Source organism: Haematobia irritans, chromosome 3 (assembly GCF_050003625.1).
Source record: "Haematobia irritans isolate KBUSLIRL chromosome 3, ASM5000362v1, whole genome shotgun sequence".
NCBI classification, from domain to species: domain Eukaryota; kingdom Metazoa; phylum Arthropoda; class Insecta; order Diptera; family Muscidae; genus Haematobia; species Haematobia irritans.
Window position 1 is genome coordinate 66,682,402 of NC_134399.1, and position 21,893 is coordinate 66,704,294.

General features: G+C 32.9%; 1 protein-coding gene across 2 annotated transcripts in view; it reads right to left on the bottom strand.

Annotated features, from left to right (window-relative positions):
• alpha-Man-Ia (alpha-Mannosidase class I a) overlaps window positions 1-21,893 on the bottom strand; it is a 477,107-nt gene that overhangs the window by 217,639 nt on the left and 237,575 nt on the right. The window contains exon 1 of one of the 2 annotated variants that reach the window (XM_075302904.1): window positions 4,455-4,798. The exons of the other annotated variant lie outside the window; for it this stretch is intronic. The gene's annotated coding sequence lies outside the window, so the exon portion shown is untranslated. Of the gene's footprint in view, window positions 1-4,454; window positions 4,799-21,893 lie in introns of those variants that run through there. 2 annotated transcript variants of the gene reach the window in all.

The following is a 21,893-nucleotide window of genomic DNA, read 5'->3' on the forward strand; positions in this document are numbered from 1 at the left end:
TCACCCGGGAAGTAAAATCTGGACATTTTTCATTGAGTTTTAAGTAGTTTTCATGATCAGTGCGCTTTCTACACCTCCAAGAAGTGAAATCGGTATATATGGAGGCATTACCAAATGAACCGATTAAAACTAAATCCGATACACGTTTCTTGTGAGCCCAAAATACCAGAATATTTACAATTTTAGGCAAATCGGATAAAAACTTCGGATTCTAGAAGCCCAAGAAGTAAAATCGGTAAATCGGTCTATATGGGGGCTATACCAAAACATGGGCCCATACTCACAATTTTTGACACACCTCTTTATGGTCCGAAAATAGATTTCAAATTTCAGGCAAATTGGATAAAAACTACGGTTTCTATAAGCCCAAGAAGTAAAATCGGGAGATCGGTCTATATGGGGGCTATACCAAAACATGGACCGATACTCACCATTTTTGACACACCTCTTTATGGTCATAAAGCACCTCTAGATTTCTAATTTCAGGTAAATTGAATAAAAACTACGAATTCTAGAAGCCCAAGAAGTAAACTATGGAGATCGGTCTATAGGGGGGCTATACCAAAACATGGGCCGATATTCACAATTTTTAGCACACCTCTTTATGGTCCGAAAATACTTCCAGATTTACAATTTCAGGCAAATTGGATAAAACCGACGGTTTCTATAAGCCCAAGAAGTAAAATCTGGAGATCGGTCTATATGGGGGCTATACCAAAACATGGACCGATACTCACCATTTTTGGCACACCTCTTTATGGTCATAAAATACCTCTAGATTTCAGGCAAATTGGATAAAAATTTTTTAAGCCCAAGACCGGTTTATATGGGTACTATATCAAAATCTGGACCGATATAGTCCATCTTCGAACTTGACCTGCCTACAGACAAAAGACGGGTTTGTGCAAAATTTCAGCACGATTGCTTCATTATTGAAGACTGTAGCGTGATTACAACAGGCAGACAGACAGACAGACGGACATGGTTATATCGTCTTAGAATTTCTCCCTGATCAAGAATATATATATATATATATATATATATATATATATATATATATATATATATATATATATATATATATATATATATATATATATATATATATATATATATATATATATATATATATATATATATATATATATATATATATATATATATATATATATATATATATATATATATATATATATATACATATGTATATACTTTAGGTATAGTGGCAGCCCGGCGACTCACTTAGACGACTATTCAGTCCATTGTGATACCAGAGCTTCTCCCTTATCACTAAGTGCTTCTCCCTTATCACTAAGTGCTGCCCGATTCTATGTTAAGCTCAATGATAAGGGACATCCTTTTTATAGCCGAGTCCGAACGGCGTTCTACAATGCAGTGAAAGCAGTTAGAGAAGTTGAGGTGGGATAATCCACCGCTGAAAAACTTTTTGGTATTTGGTCGAAACTGGGTTTGAACCCACGACCCTCTGTATGCAAGGCGAGCATGATAACCATTGCACCACGATGTCTCTATATATCTAAATCTAAATCTGAAAGTGCGTTTGAACCCTCGACCCTGTGTATGCAAGGCGGGCATGCAAACCAATGCACCACGGTGGTTCCCTATATCTAAATCTAAATCTGGACACACTTCAACCAACATCGTCATGCATAGTAAAACTGTTACTCCTTGTGCAAAATTTCTTCAGGTGTCGTATATGTGCATATCGGGCGAAAGATATAATATGGGAGCTATATCTAAATCTAAACCGATTTCAACCCAATGTTTATTCACGCACGATACGTTTAGTAGCCAATCACACTCACGCACGTTCACGAAATGGAAACTAAGACTCACGCACAAACTACTTTTAAAGACTCAGGCTCATGCACGATTCACGAGACTCACGACATTTTTCAACCGGGAGTGAGCAATGGAAACAAAATTCAAAATAAGAACATAGTTCGACAGCTAAATTAATTTCAGCTAACTAACATACACACAAAAAAAATTTTTTCTGATACAATCACAAAATTAATTGATCCAATTAATTTTTAATTGAAATGTCTTCAATCACAGAAATGATAGTATCAATTAAAAAATAATTGAAGGTCAATTAAAAAGTTAATGGATCCAATTAAAACATTAATTGATACTATTATTTTTGTGATTGATTTTTGTTTCAATTAAAAAATTTGTTGAATCATTTAAATTTTTAATTGAATATTTTTTAAAATTCAATTAAAATTTTAATTGGAAAAATTTTCGTGAAATTTTTTTGTGCGTATTAAAAAAATTAAAAAATTAAATCTTGATTTTTTTTCGTGAGCGTGATTTTGTAGAAATTTTAATCACGCACATTCAAGAACCGATTTTATTTCTCACGCACGCTCACGCACGACATATTTCTTTTAGTCCCATTCACGAGAGTTGCTTTGGATTTTGTTCACGACTCACGTGGTTCACGCGTATCTCGTGCACACCTCTAGTAAGAATATCATTTCTACTCCATGTGCAAAATTTCAACGGAGTAAAACTCTGGATTGTGGGGTCATATACACTGAAAAAAATATTTACGTGATATTAAAGATTACGCAACCTAAATTTTAGGATGCGAAAATTATAAAATATTAAAGACAATTATTTTTTTTTTTTTAAATAATGAAATTTTAATTAAAATAAAGTTTATAATCTTTGATTCAAATTTTTTTTTCATTAAGTTGAGGACACAAATTTTGTAAATTTGCGTCCCTCCGTTAAAGTTGCATGTCTTTGAACTAAGGATAATTTTCCTTAAAGTAACGAAACACATTTTTCATTTAAAGAAATTGTCCTTAAATTAACTGAAATATTGAAACTTTAGATTTAAGATAAAAACGCTTCATATATAGGATAAGACTTATTTTGAGGATTTAGCGTCTTTGGTTTAAAGTTTTTTTTTTTTTTGGAATTAAGAAAACATTTTTTACTTTGAAGTATCCGTTATAATTTGGATTTTTAAACTGGCATTTGTTTGTAAGTGAGTACCTTTATTAATAAACCGCGAAAAGAGAATGAACATTTGATAAATAAGATCTGTATCCTAATTTTAATTTTTTGGTCTTTGATTTAAAGCCAGATAGGTCGCTAAAAAATTTCTTTATTTTAAAGAAGCCGCATCTTTGGCTCGAAATCAATACCAAAATCCTTAAGCGAAGGTCAAAATCTTTGGATCCAAGTAAACTTTGTTTGAGTGTAAGTGCATATCTAGCGAATGATTTATTTGAACCGATTTCTTCCATAGGGTTCTATTCTGACCCAAAACAGAATCGTGTGCCAAACGTCAAGTAGATGGGACTAAAACCGTGACCTGGACTTTGATTACAAAAATGTGTTCACAGACATAAGGACATGGCTATATGGACTCAGGCAATACAGCCAAAATCATCGTGTGTCTATCTTGTCTCCATCTGGATGTTGCAAACATATGCACTAACTTATAATACCCTGTTCCAGTGTGGCGCAGGTTAAAAGTGAGTAGATACTATTTTTTCGATTTTAGCTCCAGGTCTTTTGAGGACACTACAAAATCCACATGTCCATTCAATTTGGAGTCATCGGTATAGAAGCTTTGTTTTTAGAGCGCACAGACCATACTTCACTGGTGGAATTTAGTGCCTCGAACTTTTTGTCGAAAAGGGGTTTTGCCAGAGTGTAAGTAATCTGGCATTTTTTGAGAACCGCACTGGGCATCATAGATTTTTTCAATCAAAAGCATAAAAAACAAAACACTTTGGTTTAGCATGCAATGAAGCCTCTCAGAACTGGACTACCACGGTTGCCTATTTTTAGTCCGCATTTGGGAGATGTCCAGTTATAAGAGGTTAATTTTAATGTGTTAAAATAGCAAAGGTCTCGCGACAGGGTGTCCAAGTTTGATAAGTTTCACTGTATATATCTATCAATGAGTCTATGCAGTCCCGGCTTTGGTATTCACATAAATGTTGCTGTAGGTCCTGTATTATTCTTCTTCTTCTTCTTCGTTTCGTTGTATTGATGTTACAAACGAAATATAAACAAGACCCAATGGCCTGTGGTTATTTTCTTTTCCTTGTTTTTGTTTATTTTCCTAAATTTTGTTTTTGTTTATCTTTCAAAACAAGGCATCATGGAAACAAAATTCCATGAATCGTTAAGTGGAAGCCACAGGGATGAAATACAAGTAAAACATATTAAAAAAAAACGGGAGAGTAACAAAACACAAAATGTGGATTATGGTAAATAAACCCTAATGCAACAGTTTAAATCAGGAGAGGAATAACAGTTTGGGCCAGGATAATATTCTAACCGTGACAATGTTTGCAAATATGGAATTAATGAGCAGTACAGGTGAGAGTTAGGGAAATGAATTGAAATGAGCACGAGAGTAGCATAAACTCAATACAAACAAAATTTGAATTTAATTTTACACATACATCCTGCTAAACGGAAATAACGGTAATTTAGCAAATTGTCTGGAGTTTTGTCTTTACTTTTTTAAAATATTTTTTGTTAATTTATATATCGTCGATTTTTAAGCACCCTTAATTTTTTTTTAACTATTTGATTTATTATTCAATAATTTCAACGTCACACATATTTTCTGGTCGGCTATTTGTTTTGACACTTTCAATTAATTGTGAATATTGTTATGTGCTTATTTATTTACACTCATTTTTTGTTAATTTTTCTAGCCTCGGAATTTGTGTTTTTTTCTTGTCAAGAACTAACGAACGAACGAAACAAAATAAACAAAAATAACCGCCCGTTCGTAGATGCGACAAAAATAAAACTAAAAAATCGCACAAATTGCTTTGAATTTTTATGGTCAATAGAAAACAGCCCCACTATTCCATCGTTCTTGATGAGAAGTGAGAGTAATGCTGCTCAATGCTCTCCAATTTTCCTCTTCTATGATTTTTGCAAAAACATATAAATAAAATGAAAACAACAGCTGTGGAACGCAATGGAATTCGAGAGGCTGTATTAGAATATCAACATGCGGCGAAACGTAATGACAGTGAAATTCAAACGGTAAAATTAAACAAACAATAACAAATAAATAAATATTGTCATAAAAATGCAATTGCCAATTAAAAGAAATAAAAGAAGACAATTTAACTCATAAATGAAAACTTTGCCATCACCTACAAATACCCCCCCTCCACACTCATTGCATGAAGAAGAGAACACTATGAAATGATTTGAGGTAGGTTTCTCGCTCCCCACAAATTCCATATTCTCTTGTGTGTAGGAGTGTGTATGAGAGCTTATTAGAAACACCCAAACCACCCACTCTCTTTGAATCCATACCGAAACCACCAATGTGTGTGTGTGTGTGTGCATTTGTGTTGTTGTCTCAGCTGGAATTGAATCAAAACAATTTCCCCTTTAAAACCCACAAGCCTGGAATTACGATATTCGATATTGTTGTTAGTGGTATACACATTTGGCGGGTAATACAAAATTCCAATGAAGCAAAGTTTACGATTCTGCGCATCTGAAAATTTCAAGTCACATTCGTATTCGATTTTGAAAATAACCGTCATTTGTATGTGCAACAGAGTCTGTTGCAAAAGCTAAATGTTATCGAAAGCTTGATTGACAAATCGATGTTGCCATATTTCAAAGAAATGGTTATGGGAATTAAACTAAAAAAAACAAGTGAACCTACCATGAAAGAAAATGTAGGGTATTATAAATGTCAACTAAAATAGTTTTCTAATTGCAACATGTTAACAGGTTGGCTGAAAGTCCCCGGTCTGACACATAGATGGCGTCGCTAGTATTAAATGCATATTATTTTATATACAACCAACGTTCAAATGATTCGTATCCAAATTTGAAGTCTGTGAGTCAATTAGTTTGTGAGAAAGAGCGTCTTTTGTGAAGCAACTTTTGTTATTGTGAAAAAAAAATGGAAAAAAAGGAATTTCGTGTTTTGATAAAATACTGTTTTCTGAAGGCAAAAAATACGGTGGAAGCAAAAACTTGGCTTGATAATGAGTTTCCGGACTCTGTCCCAGGGAAATCAACAATTGATTGGTATGCAAAATTCAAGCGTGGTGAAATGAGCACGGAGGACGGTGAACGCAGTGAACGCCCGTAAGAGGTGGTTACCGACGAAAACATCAAAAAATCCATAAAATGATTTTGAATGACCGTAAAATGAAGTTGATCGAGATAGCAGATACCTTAAAGATATCAAAGGAACGTGTTGGTCCTATCATTCATCAATATTTGGATAAGCGGAAGCTCTGTAAAAAATGGGTGCCGCGCGAGCTCACATTTGACCAAAAACAAAAACGTGTTGATGATTCTGAGCGGTGTTTGCAGCTGTTAATTCGTAATACACCTCAGTTTTTCCGTCGATATGTGACAATGGATGAAACATGGCTCCATCACTGCACTCCTGAGTCCAATCGACAGTCGGCTGAGTGGACAGCGACCGATGAACCGTCTGCGAAGCGTGGAAAGACTCAAAAGTCCGCTGGCAAAGTAATGGCCTCTGTTTTTTTGTGTGCGCATGGAATAATTTTTATCGATTATCTTGAGTAGGGAAAAACCATCGACAGTGACTATTATATGGCGTTATTGGAGCGTTTGAAGGTCGAAATCGCGGCAAAACGGCCCCATATGAAGAAGAGAAAAGTGTTGTTCCATCAAGACAACGCACCGTGCAACAAGTCATTGAGAACGATGGCAAAAATTCATGAATTGGGCTTCGAATTGCTTCCCCACCCACCGTATTCTCCAGGTCTGGCCCCAGCGACTTTTTATTGTTCTCAGACCTCAAAAGGATGCTCGCAGGGAAAAAAATTTGGCTGCAATGAAGAGGTGATCGCCGAAACTGAGGCCTATTTTATGGCAAAACCGAAGGAGTACTACCAGAATGGTATCAAAAAATTGGAAGGTCGTTATAATCGTTGTATTGCTCTTGAAGCGAACTATGTTGAATAATAAAAACGAATTTTGACAAAAAAAATGTGTTTTTCTTTGTTAGACCGGGGACTTATCAGCCAACCTGTTACTTGTACCAAGTTTCAAAAAAGCTATCAATGTTTCGTGATTTCAACAGACGGACGGACATGGTTAGATCGACTCAGAAATTCACTACGACCCACAGAATATATATACATTATGGAGTCTTAGACTAATATTTCGATGTGTTAACTTTGTCAATATACCGTCCATCCTATAGTGGAGGATATAAAAAGAATCATATCCTCCCGCCAGATGTATACTACGGGCTATGGAAATTCGAATAAGCCAGCGATGTATAGTTAGGCTTGTGTAGATGGGTATTTTCTTATCAATAACTTAATAATAAAGATTCCTTAGTCTTCATGTCCAATAAGCTAGGCAATTTAGACTTGAAAGAGCCAAGAATTTACTACGCTTACACAAAATTTGCTAGTTATGATATTTGAGTTTTTCTGATGAAATGCCATTCAAAATTCAACAGTTTGTGAACAAAAAAAAAACGATAAGAGGTAAGATAACCATTAGAACTCAAGCGTAGATGAAGGTAATGGTGTTGACCGCTGCAAAGGGCGAAGGTCGGTCCCAGCGTCAAAGAGAACGAGCAGGAGGAAGCTCTGGGACAAGGCGGACCGCATCGGAAGGAAGAAGATGGAAAGATCACATCGAGGAATCACAATGGACCTATACTGGTCTAAGTGGACATCAATTTCAACACAAAAATTTATTTATTTATTTATACAACCCAACCTAACCTAAAAAGGGTGATACGGTCAAAATTTGCTCAATATAAACTTGACGTATTTCTTTCAATTTTTTCAAATTTAAAAAACCTGAACACCCCTCATTTTGAAGGTATGTGTGTGTGTAGAATGTTGCTCCTATTTTGATTTTGGAATTCACTCTTCAGTTGTCAAAATACCGTCCAAGCAAGAAGAGCAGCGTATCAAAATTTTGCTCGCGCATCGCGAAAATCCGAGCTACTTGTACGCAAAGCTGGCAAAATCGCTAAAAGTTGTCAAATCAACCGTTACAAATGTAATTAAAGTATTTGGGGAACGTTTGTCGACAGCCACGAAGTCTGGATCGGGGGAAAATCGAAAACCGGAAGCCGCTGAGACGACAAAGAGCGGTAGTTTCAAGCGAAACCCTAACCTCTCTCTCCGAGATGCCGCAACTAAGCTGGGTGTATCGTCTACAGCCGTACATCGAGCCAAAAAACGAGCCGGACTATCGACTTACAAGAAGGTAGTGACTCCAAATCGCGATGATAAACAAAATACGACGGCCAAAGCGCGATCCCGGAGGCTGTACACGACGATGCTGACGAAGTTTGACTGCGTGGTAATGGACGACGAAATCTACGTCAAAGCCGACTACAAGCAGCTTCCGGGACAGGAGTTTTATACGGCAAAAGGAAGGCGAAAGGTAGCAGATATTTTCAAGCACATAAAACTGTCAAAGTTCGCAAAGAAATATCTGGTTTGGCAAGCCATCTGTACCTGTGGCTTGAAAAGCAGCATTTTCATAGCTTCCGGGACTGTCAACCAAGAAGTTTACGTGAAAGAGTGTTTGAATAAACGTCTGCTGCCTTTCCTGAAGAAACACGGTTGTTCCGTACTGTTTTGGCCGGATTTGGCATCTTGCCATTACGGTAAAAAGGCCATGGAGTGGTACGCCGCCAACAACGTGCAGGTGGTTCGCAAGGACAAGAACCTTACCAACACGCCAGAGCTCCGCCCAATTGAGAAATACTGGGCTATTGTCAAGCGGAACCTAAAGAAGACCAAAAAAGCTGCTAAGGACAAGCAGCAGTTCAAGGCAAACTGGCTTTCTGCGGCGAAGAAGGTGGACAAGGTGGCTGTACAAAATCTGATGCAGGTGTCAAGCGCGAGGCCCGGCAATTCGGATTTGGAAAAGCGAAAGCCTAACTGAATATTTTTCCTGAATTTTATACTAATTGAACTTGAAAAAGAAATTTAATTTGATTTTTTAAATAAACGATTTCACCGATTTACACGCGTTTTCCCTTGACCAAATGTTGACCGTATCACCCTTTAGTGAGCAAAAATTTCCAGTGATTAATTGGCCAGCGCAAAGCCCCGACCTCACCCCGATTGGGTTATGGTCAATCGTGGGAAGACAGCTAGGATTGTACAAATCAGAATAAGAAGACCTGTGTGAACGAGTACAGCTGGGTGGGAGAATGTACCAGATGAAATTATACAGGAATTGGTTGAAAGTATGTCAGAACGTATAAATATGGTATTAAAAAATAAAGGCATATGGACCAAGTACTAGAAAATGTTCAAACTGACACCGGTATAGAAAAGCGCAAAATTGATTACATGCGAGTTTTTTATAACCTGCGCCACACTGTGGAACAGGGTATTATAAGTTAGGGCATATGTTTGCTATAGCAAACACCCAGAAGGAGACAAAATAGGCACATGGTGTCTTGGTCAATATTGTTCAAGATCGGTCCCTGAGTTGATATAGCTAACAGTCTCACACAAGTTTATATACGGCTAAAAAATTTATATTTTCTTTAAATAATAAAATTTAAAAAATATACATATATATCCTTTAGTTTTAGTAAATTAATTTGAAAAACAAAGTATTTCTTAATTTTCAAGAAGATTTTTTTTTGGTGTGGATTATAAACAAAAACAAGAAACAGGCTTAGGTAAGGTGAATTACATACCAATTACATACCGTTCAATGCGTACAATGCGTCCGATGATTGAAGAGTTGAAATTTCTCTTTGAAATCAACAGCTCGAATAGTCTGCCGCAAACAGAAAAAAATCAACCCTTCCATCAACGCACGGATTGATACATTCAATTCAATGTTTTATTCAGAATCTATAAGCCGTAAAAGGGCTGTGTGAGCTACATCGGATTATTGTTTTTTTTTTTGGCGTTTATGTATTTTTTATTATAATTATGTTTTTTTTGTTCGTGTATAATTATTACAAATTCGGAAACACATGTATACAGTTTGAGCTTATTATCCATTAAACAAGTTAATTTGCATAATGCACTTAAGAAACAACAAAAGATGAACATGCAAACAAAAAAACTTTAATAAAAAAATATACAAAGAACATATCCATTTCATGTTGGCCATAACTACGATTAGCCTTAATTGTGCAAAACAAAATATGCACACTCACACACACACACCTCTATAAATATTTTAGTACAGGTAAGTTGTGGAAATAGTAAAACACTATGCCTTTGTTACATTCCCACAATAATAATAATAATAATAATAATAATAATAATAATAATAATAATAACCACATTCATACAATTCACATAAAATCCTCCAACACACATTTTATAATACACGCATGCATAGGCAAAACAATGCACTTTGTAGGACAAAAGACCACCACATCACTGTTAACAAGGAAAGCAGCAAACACAAGCATCGTTACTTCGCTGAGAGCTGAAAATTTACCTCACTTTAACGACACTAACACATACCTACAATGGGAGAGGGGTGTCCATTATTGTTCTCTTGTTTTCTGTATGTTTCGTGGTATTTGATTGTGTGTCGCCTACTAATGTAACCATGGAAAAATATATGGAGAGCATGTATTTTAAGAGGGGGTGGTGTATAACAGAAAATGCACTTTGATGCATTTGTATGCAATAGCACGCTCACTAAATAAAGAGGATCTTACTCAAGGCAATTTGCTAACTAAATGTAAGCGACTCTTAAAACCAAAAATGTAAGGCTAATTTATATTTATGCACCTGTATATGCACTGCATTCACATAAAGCCATTTGCAGAAAATGAGAACAATGGAGGGGAGTAAACAAATGTACGAAAACCACAAAATCGAATAATTAAATTCGTATTTGATACTAATTGCATTTAGTGTTAAACTTTGATAGCTGTTCTTTTTACTTCTAGGAATAACTGCATTTTATTAATATACTTCTTATATACACTTTTTCCATTATAAATCTTTATATATTATTTGTCAAAAATAAAAATTTGTACATGAAAATTCCCAAAATTATTTGTATTAAAAAGCCATTTAGCTCAATTGCATAAAATCCCAAAAACTTGGTGGCTGACTCGATTATATCGATACCATCACTAGGAGACTTAACCATATAGGAGCCAGTTTCAGATAATGAATTAAAATCACTGATAAAGATATATATATATATATATATATATATATATATATATATATATATATATATATATATATATATATATATATATATATATATATATATATATATATATATATATATATATATATATATATATATATATATATATATATATATATATATATATATATATATATATATATATATATAGTTTATTATTCAAATCACGATTAATCGAGTTGACTCTTTATTTAATACAAACTCATTTTTTATCTCTTTGCAGGTATGTACATAGAAAAAATGTGCGATAAAAGGTACACTATTAATTACACATATATATATATATATATATATATATATATATATATATATATATATATATATATATATATATATATATATATATATATATATATATATATATATATATATATATATATATATATATATATATATATATATATAAATATAAATATATATATATATATATATATATATATATATATATATATATATATATATATATATATATATATATATATATATATATATATATATATATATATATATATATATGTGTGTAATTAATAGTGTACCTTTTATCACACATTTTTTCTATGTACATACCTGCAAAGAGATAAAAAATGAGTTTGTATTAAATAAAGAGTCAACTCGATTAATCGTGATTTGAATAATAAACTAGATACTGAAAAAATTTACATTTTCCGTTGATCACAAAAACCGTTTGTTTGGATTAACAAAGAAAAATGAGTACAAACAATTTCTTGTATTTTATGAGTGGGTACTATGATCGGTTTGTGCATTTGTATGTAACGCCAAGAAGGACCAATCTGAGACCCATCGTTTAGTAGACCTTTGATTTATGTTGGTGGGTATTTAAGAGTCGGCCATGCCGAACTTAAGGTCGTTCATATACTGCAAAAAATATTGACTTAATATGAAAGAATATGCACATCGACGGTATTATTTTTCTTCCTCTGCTTGATCTTGTGAATCTCAATTTCTAATACAAGTTATCCAGTGTCCGTTTTACAACAAGTTTCTGCAAAAATATCAAAGCTCTTGAATTGGGGAGGGTCTGAAAACTAAATCCATACAGAGAATTCGCTAGATGTGTGACCCCTTGTCACCTATTCAGTCCATACACATAACGGATGATGCTATTGAAGACAATATTTAACCTCTGTAGACTCGCCGAGTCACAATTAGCAAAAAGTTCACAGCCATAAACCAGTCCTGGTAACAGTAAAGTTTTCGCCAAGAGATTTCGTATGTTTAGTGTCGTATAGGAATGGCTAAACCACAGCGCTCTTACCTAACATAAGTCTGACATGATCTGTCCAACTAAGTGAACTATTGAATATCACTCCTAAGTTCTTCGCTCTGGTAACAACATCTACCTTCTGATCATTTATAAGAATATCCGGTGCATGTGTACTTATTTTATTTCAAAAGTTCTCAAATGGAAAAGCACCCAAAAAGCCTCATTGGTGGGATTTATTATACGAATTTTGAGAATGGTATATTCAGCAATATTTCTTAAAACAAATTTTCAATTAGGTCAAAAGTTATAAAGATCCCAACTCATATTGGTAATTCCCAAATAATTGCATTTTAAAATATTTGGGGTCCTAGCATTTCTATAGAAAATTTTGTCAAAATTGTATTTCTATCGAAAATTTTGTCAAAATTTTATTTCTATAGAAAATTTTGTTAAAATTTTATTTCTATAGAAAATTATGTCATAATTTTATTTCTATAGAAAATTTCCTCAAAATGTTATTTCTATAGAAAATTTTGTCAAAATTTTATTTCTATAGAAATTTTTGCCAAAATTTTATTTCTATAGAAAATTTCCTCAAAATTTTATTGCTATACAAAATTTTATTTCTATAAAACTTTTGTCTAAATTGTATTTCTATAGAAAATTTTGTCAACATTTTATTTCTATAGAAAATTTTGTCAAAATTCTATTTCTATAGAAAATTTTGTCAAAATTCTATTTCTATAGAAAATGTTGTCAAAAGTTTATTTTAATGTTGTCAAAATTTTATTTCTATAGAAAATTTTGTCAAAAGTTTATTTCTTTAGAAAATGTTGTCAAAATTTTATTTCTATAGAAAATTTTGTCAAAATTTTTTTTTCCATACCAAATTTTATTTCTACAGAAAATGTTCTCAAATTTTTTCGATAGAAAAGTTTGTCAAAATTTTATTTCTATAGAAAATTTTGGTCAAAATTGTATTTCTATAGAAAATTTTGTCAAAATTTTATTTCGATAGAAAATTTTGTCAAAATTTTATTTCTATAGAAAATTGTGTCAAAATTTTATTTCTATAGAAAATTTTGTCAAAATTTTATTTCCATAGACAATTTTGTCAAAATTTTATTTCTATAGAAAATTTTGTCAAAATTTTATTTTTATAGAAAAATTTGTCGCAATTTTATTTCTATAGAAAAATTTCTCAGTTTAGTTTTTTTCCATAGAAAATTTTGTCAAAATTTTATTTCTACAGAAAATGTTCTCAAAATTTTATTTCTTTAGAAAATTGTGTCAAAATTTTATTTCTAAAGACAATGTTCTCAAAATTTTATTTCTATAGAAAATTTTCTCAAATTTTTATTTCTATAGAAAATTTTCTCAAATTTTTATTTCTATAGAAAATTTTCTCAACATTTTATTTCTATAAAAAATTTTCATTCGTTTTGTTTGTTATTGTTGGCTTCTCTTCAATCGTTATTGTTGTTTTTTTTATCTCAGCTTAAAGCCATGCACTGACTAAACTACAAGTGTAGCTTAACCAACAGAGGAAAAGTAGCTTGTCAAATTTATTTGGGCAAAGCCCTATAGACTGCAAGATGGTTGGATGTACAGCTGTTTCGGAATTACCACATTCCTCATCAGCATCCTCTACTTGCAGCAAAACTATCAACCAATTATCAGAATAAATTCGGGTAATTCACTCAACCCAAAGTGAACTACACTTGAACCTCCCGAAAAAAAAGAAGATAGAGGAAGCACGCTCAAAAACAAACCCAGCCAAATACATTCAAATCGATGATTTGAGTTTGGCAAAGGAAAAGAGATATGCTGGCAAATTTGTTTAGGCAGTAGCCGACTATCAAACCCTTTTTCGGGAGGTTCAAGTGTAGTTCACTTTGGGTTGAGTGAATTACCCGAATTTATTCTGATAATTGGTTGATAGTTTTGCTGCAAGTAGAGGATGCTGATGAGGAATGTGGTAATTCCGAAACAGCTGTACATCCAACCATCTTGCAGTCTATAGGGCTTTGCCCAAATAAATTTGACAAGCATACTTTTCCTATGTTGGTTAAGCTACACTTGTAGTTTAGTCAATGCATGATTTTAAGCTGAGATAAAAAAAAAACAACAATAATAAAAAATTTTCTCAAAATTTTATTTCTATAGGAATCTTTCTCAAAATTTTATTTCTATAGAAAATTTTGTCAAAATTTTATTTCTATAGGAATCTTTCTTAAAATTTTATTTCTATAGGAAATTTTCTCAAAATTTTATTTCTATAGAAAATTTTGTCAAAATTTTATTTCTATAGAAATTTTGTCAAAATTTTATTTCTATAGGAATCTTTCTCAAAATTTTATTTCTATAGAAAATTTTCTCAAAATTTTATTTCTATAGGAATCTTTCTCAAAATTTTATTTCTATAGAAAATTTTGTCAAAATTTTATTTCTATAGGAAATTTTCTCAAAATTTTATTTCTATAGAAAATTTTGTCAAAATTTTATTTCTATAGAAAATTTTGTCAAAATTTTATTTCTATAGAAAATTTTGTAAAAATTTTATTTCTATAGAAAATTTTGTCAAAATTTTATTTCTATAGAAAATTTTGTAAAAATTTTCTTTCTATAGAAATTTTTCTTAAAATTTTATTGCTATAGACAATTTTGTCCAAATTTTGTTTCTATAGAAAATTTTCTTAAAATTTTATTTCTATACACAATTTTCTCAGAATTTTATTTCTATAGAAAATTTTGTCCAAATTTTATTTCTATAGAAAAGTTCCTCAAAAGTTTATTTCTAAACACAATTTTCTCAACATTTTATTTCTATGGACAATTTTTTTCGATACAAAATTTTGTCAAAATTTTTTTATAGAAACTTTTCTGAAACTTTCATTTCTATAGAAAATTTCTTCAAAATTTTACTTCTATAGAAAATTTATTCCCAATTTTATTCCTATAGAAAATTTCTTCCCAATTTTAATTATATAGAAATTGAAGGAACTCTTAGTTGTTTTTATGTTTAGTATTTTGTAAAATCTACAATTTGATTTGCCACTTGAGGCTAGTCTATGATGTAAAGATTGTTATGTTTTTTTTTTTGTTTTTGCAATTAATAAAATATTTTTTACTTTGAAGATTCTGATTGCAATCCAACTTCCAAAATTTTATCAAAATCTTTAATCACATTTAAACTGATGCATTTAACGAACCATCTCTTTCATTTTAAATTCTAGCCAATGTTGTTGCCTTATTCTATGTCACCTATCGGGCCTGAGACAGTTTTTCTTCATGCATCTAAACGTGTCACCGTCATTCGACAAAAACCTGAGTGACATGCCGAGCAATATCTCAAGTACTACAAGTCACATGGGCCAGAAGAAAAGCAACAAAAAAAAGAAACAAGGCTGAAAATGCCAGAAAACTCATCAAGCGGGAATATGTGGATTGATGTTTCTAAAATACCAGAGCAGAACAAAAATAAAAAAAAAAAAACAAGTAAACGTAACGAAACATGTTTTCAGATCTCCAAGTGGGTGCAGTTTAGAAACTACGATGCTGAAACTCAAATGGAAAATTTTCTTTCCTTGGGGATTGGTTTTTGCAAAATATAGGCGACATTGTCATCATCATTGTCACTCAACGTCATTCATACAACCAACAACAATTCAGGGATATTATTCCCCATCACATCATTCATAAGTATTAGCATCCGCTTCATAATCATGATCATCGTCATTATCACCGTTGTCGTAACCGTTTCGAACACCATCATCTGTGGCTTCCTGCTTAGGCATCACCAGGATACCAAACAAAAAATTGGGATTATTGGTTCTTGCTGTTGCAGCAATTGCGATGTTTTGTTGTTGTTGTATTCATCTTCTTCATCATCGTGTTGCTGTTGTTGTTGTTATTAAAAAATATTACAATTTCACAGTTACCCACACAGTGGGATATATTTATGAGAGGCTGTAAAAACCACCAACACCAAGCATTTGAAGTCTATGACAGAGTGATGGGGGGCAAACTTCAAATCTAGATTCGCTCCAGCAGCATTCATCGCATAGACGAATTGAGAACGGAGGATTTGGCTGGAAATGCCAATGATGAAGATAAGAAAATATTTTTTTTTTTGTCACAGCAAGCAAATCTTTTATGACATTACCCATTTCCATATTTTTACTTGGCGTTGTTGCTTTTTTGCTCTTGTTGCATAAAATGAAGGAGCAAAAATCAAGCCATTCAAGTTGGATGCCTTACCCTTTTCCAAGAATTGACATTGACTGTTCTCGGCTCTGTATCTTTGTAATACGTTTTTCAGACTGCCTCTATATCCACAATGGTTGGTGTCACCACATACCATACAGCATGGAATGGCTTCATACAATGACTCTGGGTCATATTCAATTAGGAAAGGCGACTTTAAATCAAAGCAATTTGTATAGAGGAAATGTGATTTATGGCCATCAAATCAACGGGAGAGTAACTTGAATTGGCATTTGAACTTTTTCGTTTTTGGAATTTTACCAAAGTTTGATTAAAATTAAGGACGTTAATGGACACAATCGTATGCGATAATAAAAGGTGTTTTTCCAAGAGCTTGCAGATTTGAAATTTAAATACAAAAACACATGCTAAGTTATGAAATGACGAAATTTTTGTCTTAAGTAGATAACTTCTTGTCATTTAACATTTAAATATAATTTCGGGCATATGACCACCACGACTATTTTCCACAAAGGTCATTCTGGAGGTCCAATTTTCGACCACCTTTTCAAGCAATTGAGGGCGTATTTCAGCAATGACACTTTGAATAAAGGGTGATACGGTCAAAATTTGGTCAATATAAACTTGACGTATTTCTTTCAATTTTGCATTTAAAAAACCTGAACACCCCTCATTTTGAAGGTGTGTGTGTGTGTGTGTGTAGAATGTTGCTCCTATTTTGATTTTGGAATTCACTCTTCAGTTGTCAAAATGCCGTCCAAGCAAGAAGAGCAGCGTATCAAAATTTTGCTCGCGCATCGCGAAAATCCGAGCTATTCGCACGCAAAGCTGCCAAAATCGCTAAAAGTTGCCAAATCAACCGTTAAAAATGTAATTAAAGTGTTTGGGGAACGTTTGTCGACAGCCAGGAAGTCTGGCCGTTCGGACTCGGCTATAAAAAGGAGGTCCCTTGTCATTGAGCTTAACATGGAATCGGGCAGCACTCAGTGATAAGAGAGAAGTTCACCACTGTGGTATCACAATGGACTGAATAGTCTAAGTGAGCCTGATACATCGGGCTGCCACATAACCTAACCTAACCTAACCTAAGTCTGGATCGGGGGAAAATCGAAAACCGGAAGCCGCTGAGACGACAAAGAGAGTTGGCGGTAGTTTCAAGCGAAACCCTAACCTCTCTCTCCGAGATGCCGCAAATAAGCTGGGTGTATCGTCTACAACCGTACATCGAGCCAAAAAACGAGCCGGACTATCGACTTACAAGAAGGTAGTGACTCCAAATCGCGATGATAAACAAAATACGACGGCCAAAGCGCGATCCCGGAGGCTGTACACGACGATGCTGACGAAGTTTGACTGCGTGGTAATGGACGACGAAACCTACGTCAAAGACGACTACAAGCAGCTTCTGGGACAGGAGTTTTATACGGCAAAAGGTAGCAGATATTTTCAAGAACATAAAACTGTCAAAGTCAGGGCTGTGGAGCCGGAGTCGGAGTCTTGGAGTCGGAGTCTGAAGATTTTGCTGGAGTCGGAGTCGGAGTCGTAAAAATTTTGCTCGACTCCGACTCCGGCTAAACCAAATTTTTTAAAACACTTCACACTTTTGTAACTAAGCAAGTTTTTACGCAAATTAGTTTCCATTGTGTTATTCATTCGATCAATGTACAGCATGATTGTAAATGAAAATCAACTTCCAATTACGGCTATCTTTTTATGGTTCCTAGAATGTTAGACTAGCAGATGGGCTGGATCGATCCATTTTAATGCCCATATCAATTTATTTAAAATATTTCGAACAATCGAAATTATTTTTTTTTTAATTTTATTTTAAGGCCATATACATATGTGGAATATTGACAGAATATTTTTTCTAAGTTGTTTCTTATAGACAATTTTGTCAAAATGTTATTTCTATAAAAAGTTTTGTCAAAATTTTATTTCTATAGCAAATTTTGTCAAACTTTTATTTCTATAAAAAATTTATTCAAAATTTTATTACTATAGAAATATTTTTTTCTATAGAAAATTTAGTCAAAATTTTATTTCTATAGAAAATTGAGTCAAAATGTTGTTTCTATAGAATATTTTGCAAAATTTTATTTCTATTGATAATTTTATTTCTATAAAAATTTAAGTCAAAATTTTATTTCTATAGAAAAGTTTGCCAAAATTTTTGATAATTTTATTTCTATAAAAATTTAAGTCAAAATTTTATTTCTATAGAAAATTTTGCCAAAATTTTGTAGTAATAGATTTTTTTATTAGAAAATTTGGTCAACATTTTGTAGTAATAGATTTTTTTAATAGAAAATTTGGTCAAAATTATATTTCTAAAAAAAATTTTGTCAAATTTTATTTCCATAGAAAAAATTTTGTTTCTATAGAATATTTTGCAAAATTTTATTTCTATAGAAAATTTTGCAAAATTTTGTTTGCTAAACATTTTTTTTTTTAAATTGTATTTCTATTGATAATTTTTTCAAACTTTTATTTCTATAAAAAAATTTTGCCAAATTTTATTTCTATAAACATTTTATACAAAAATTTTATTTCTACATATTTGCTCAAAATTTGAGTTCTTTAGAAAATTTTGCCAAAATTTTATTTCTATAGAAAATTTAGTCAAAATTTTGTTTCTGTAGAAAATTTTGCAAAATTTTATTTCTATATAAAATTTTGCAATATTTTTCCAAAATTTTATGCTCACTGATACTTAGCAGTCGAAAACTTGTAGAAATGACTAAAATTTTCAAATTTTTCAATGAATGAATCATAAATGCATTTTTGCGAAATTGTCTAAACAATTACAAATATTTCCCAAATATTGCCCGAGATTTTGTAAAAGTCTGATTTGAGATTTTATCAAAATGTCGATCTAAATACAAAGTTGTGCAGAGTATATTATAATCGGCCCGCCCGACTTTAGACCTTCTTTGCATTTTTATTTTTTGTTAAAGTTGTATTACGTCCCATAACGTTAGATTTAAATTTTAGGTACATAGATTTTGTAGAAGTATATACAATTTTGTCTAAATCGATTCAGATTCAAATTCATGCATATGGGAATATAAACCTTTATATAGCTCGCAACAAATTTATCAATAATTTTGGTCCACAAATACATATACTGTTGGTATCTTCTCATATTATGATGGGTATTTATATCATTATTCTTTTTATTAAACATTGCCCTAAAATTGAAATATAGAGTTCAATTGGCATCTAATGTGAAATTAAGACCTTTTTTTTTAAACACATAAATAAATACGATACTTTATATCGATCCACTTACGGTACCCCCACAATAGAACTACAAATTATTGGTATTAAAATGAGATTTAGTTATATTACCCGGAGTCGACTCCGGAGTCGGAGTCGAGCTGATGAAAAATGCTGGAGTCGGAGTCGGAGTCGAGCAAAATTGGCTCGACTCCACAGCCCTGGTCAAAGTTCGCAAAGAAATATCTGGTTTGGCAAGCCATCTGTACCTGTGGCGTGAAAAGCAGCATTTTCAAAGCTTCCGGGACTGTCAACCAAGAAATTTACGTGAAAGAGTGTTTGAATAAACGTCTTCTGCCTTTCCTGAAGAAACACGGTTGTTCCGTACTGTTTTGGCCGGATTGAGAAATACTGGCATTTGCTATTACGGTAAAAAGGCCATGGAGTGGTACGCCGCCAACAACGTGCAGGTAGTTCCCAAGGACAAGAACCCTCCCAACACGCCAGAGCTCCGCCCAATTGAGAAATACTGGGCTATTGTCAAGCGGAACCTAAAGAAGACCAAAAAAAAACTGCTAAGGGCGAGCAGCAGTTCAAGGCAAACTGGCTTTCTGCGGCGAAGAAGGTGGACAAGGTGGCTGTACAAAATCTGATGGCAGGTGTCAAGCGTGAGGCCCGGCAATTCGGATTTGGAAAAGCGAAAGCCTAACTGAATATTTTTCCTGAATTTTATACTAATTGAACTTAAAACAGAAATTTAATTTGATTTTTTAAATAAACGATTTCACCGATTTACACGCGTTTTCCCTTGACCAAATTTTGACCGTATCACCCTTTATTGGTTTCCGAAACGTCAATCGTTGCTGGTTTATCCAAGTAAACCAATGACTTCAGATATTCCCATAAAAACTAATCAATTGGCACACAGTGGTTCCAAATCGCTTTTTTTTAATAATTCTGCAAATTTTGAACGGATATCAACATAATAATTTAAGCAAATCATAGTAAAACTCTGTCTTCTAGGACCAATGTAAAATACTGTCCAAATCCTGGGTTCCAGCATTATGGCTCCAGAAGCCAGAGTTTTTCTTTGATTTGCTTCAAATTTTGCACGAGGATTCTAATTACCAAGTAAAAAAAAGTGTCGCCAAAAAAGTATTGAAAATGTTCTTTTTGGATCCGGAAGTGGTGTAAATTTGTCGCAGAAGCAATGCATTTAACAAGATTTAAGTAATTTGTACCATTTTAGTAATTTTTAGGTGGTTTTTGTCTTATTTGAAACAAAAAAGTTTAAATTACCTATTAACAAGTATTTTAACAAGTAGTAAGTTCGGCCGGGCCGACTCTTAAATACCCACCACCATGAATCAAATATAATAGTTTCCTTTGAAAATTTCAGGGGGGTTTGATGACAGATATTTTCCCAAGCAGATCAGTTCAACTAGTACGCTTCCCACAGATAAATGTAAAGATTTTACCTGAAAAGACTACATCAGGTTCTGCATTTATAAGAACCATTTTTTGTTTCAGTTTTGGAGGAATCATAAACATCTCTTGTAAGTGTGCAAGAAAATTATGAAATAACGTCTTGATTTGAAATCTAAAATCTGTGGATTTTCATACCAATTATTTAAATGACTACGCGAAATAAAATCTAGAAATTTTGCATTCAGTTTCAAGCAAGTTTCATGATATATACCCTAAATAAGTGAAATCGTTGTATATGGTGGTAAGGCCTCCAAATAAAACCGATAAAACTACATCATATACACTTTGTTATGGATCTAAAATGCCAGTATATTGTCAATTTGTGGCAAATCGGATAAAAACTACAATTTCTAGAAACTCTAGGAGTTAAATCACGAGTTCGGTGCAATGGGGGCTCTACCAAGACATGGAAAGATACACACAGTATTCAGCATTTAATTGCAGTTCTAGAAGCTCGACCCCAAATCGGAGGGCCGGTTTTTAAGGGGGCTATATCAAAAACTGTACCGATACTCAATATATTCGGCACACCCCTTTA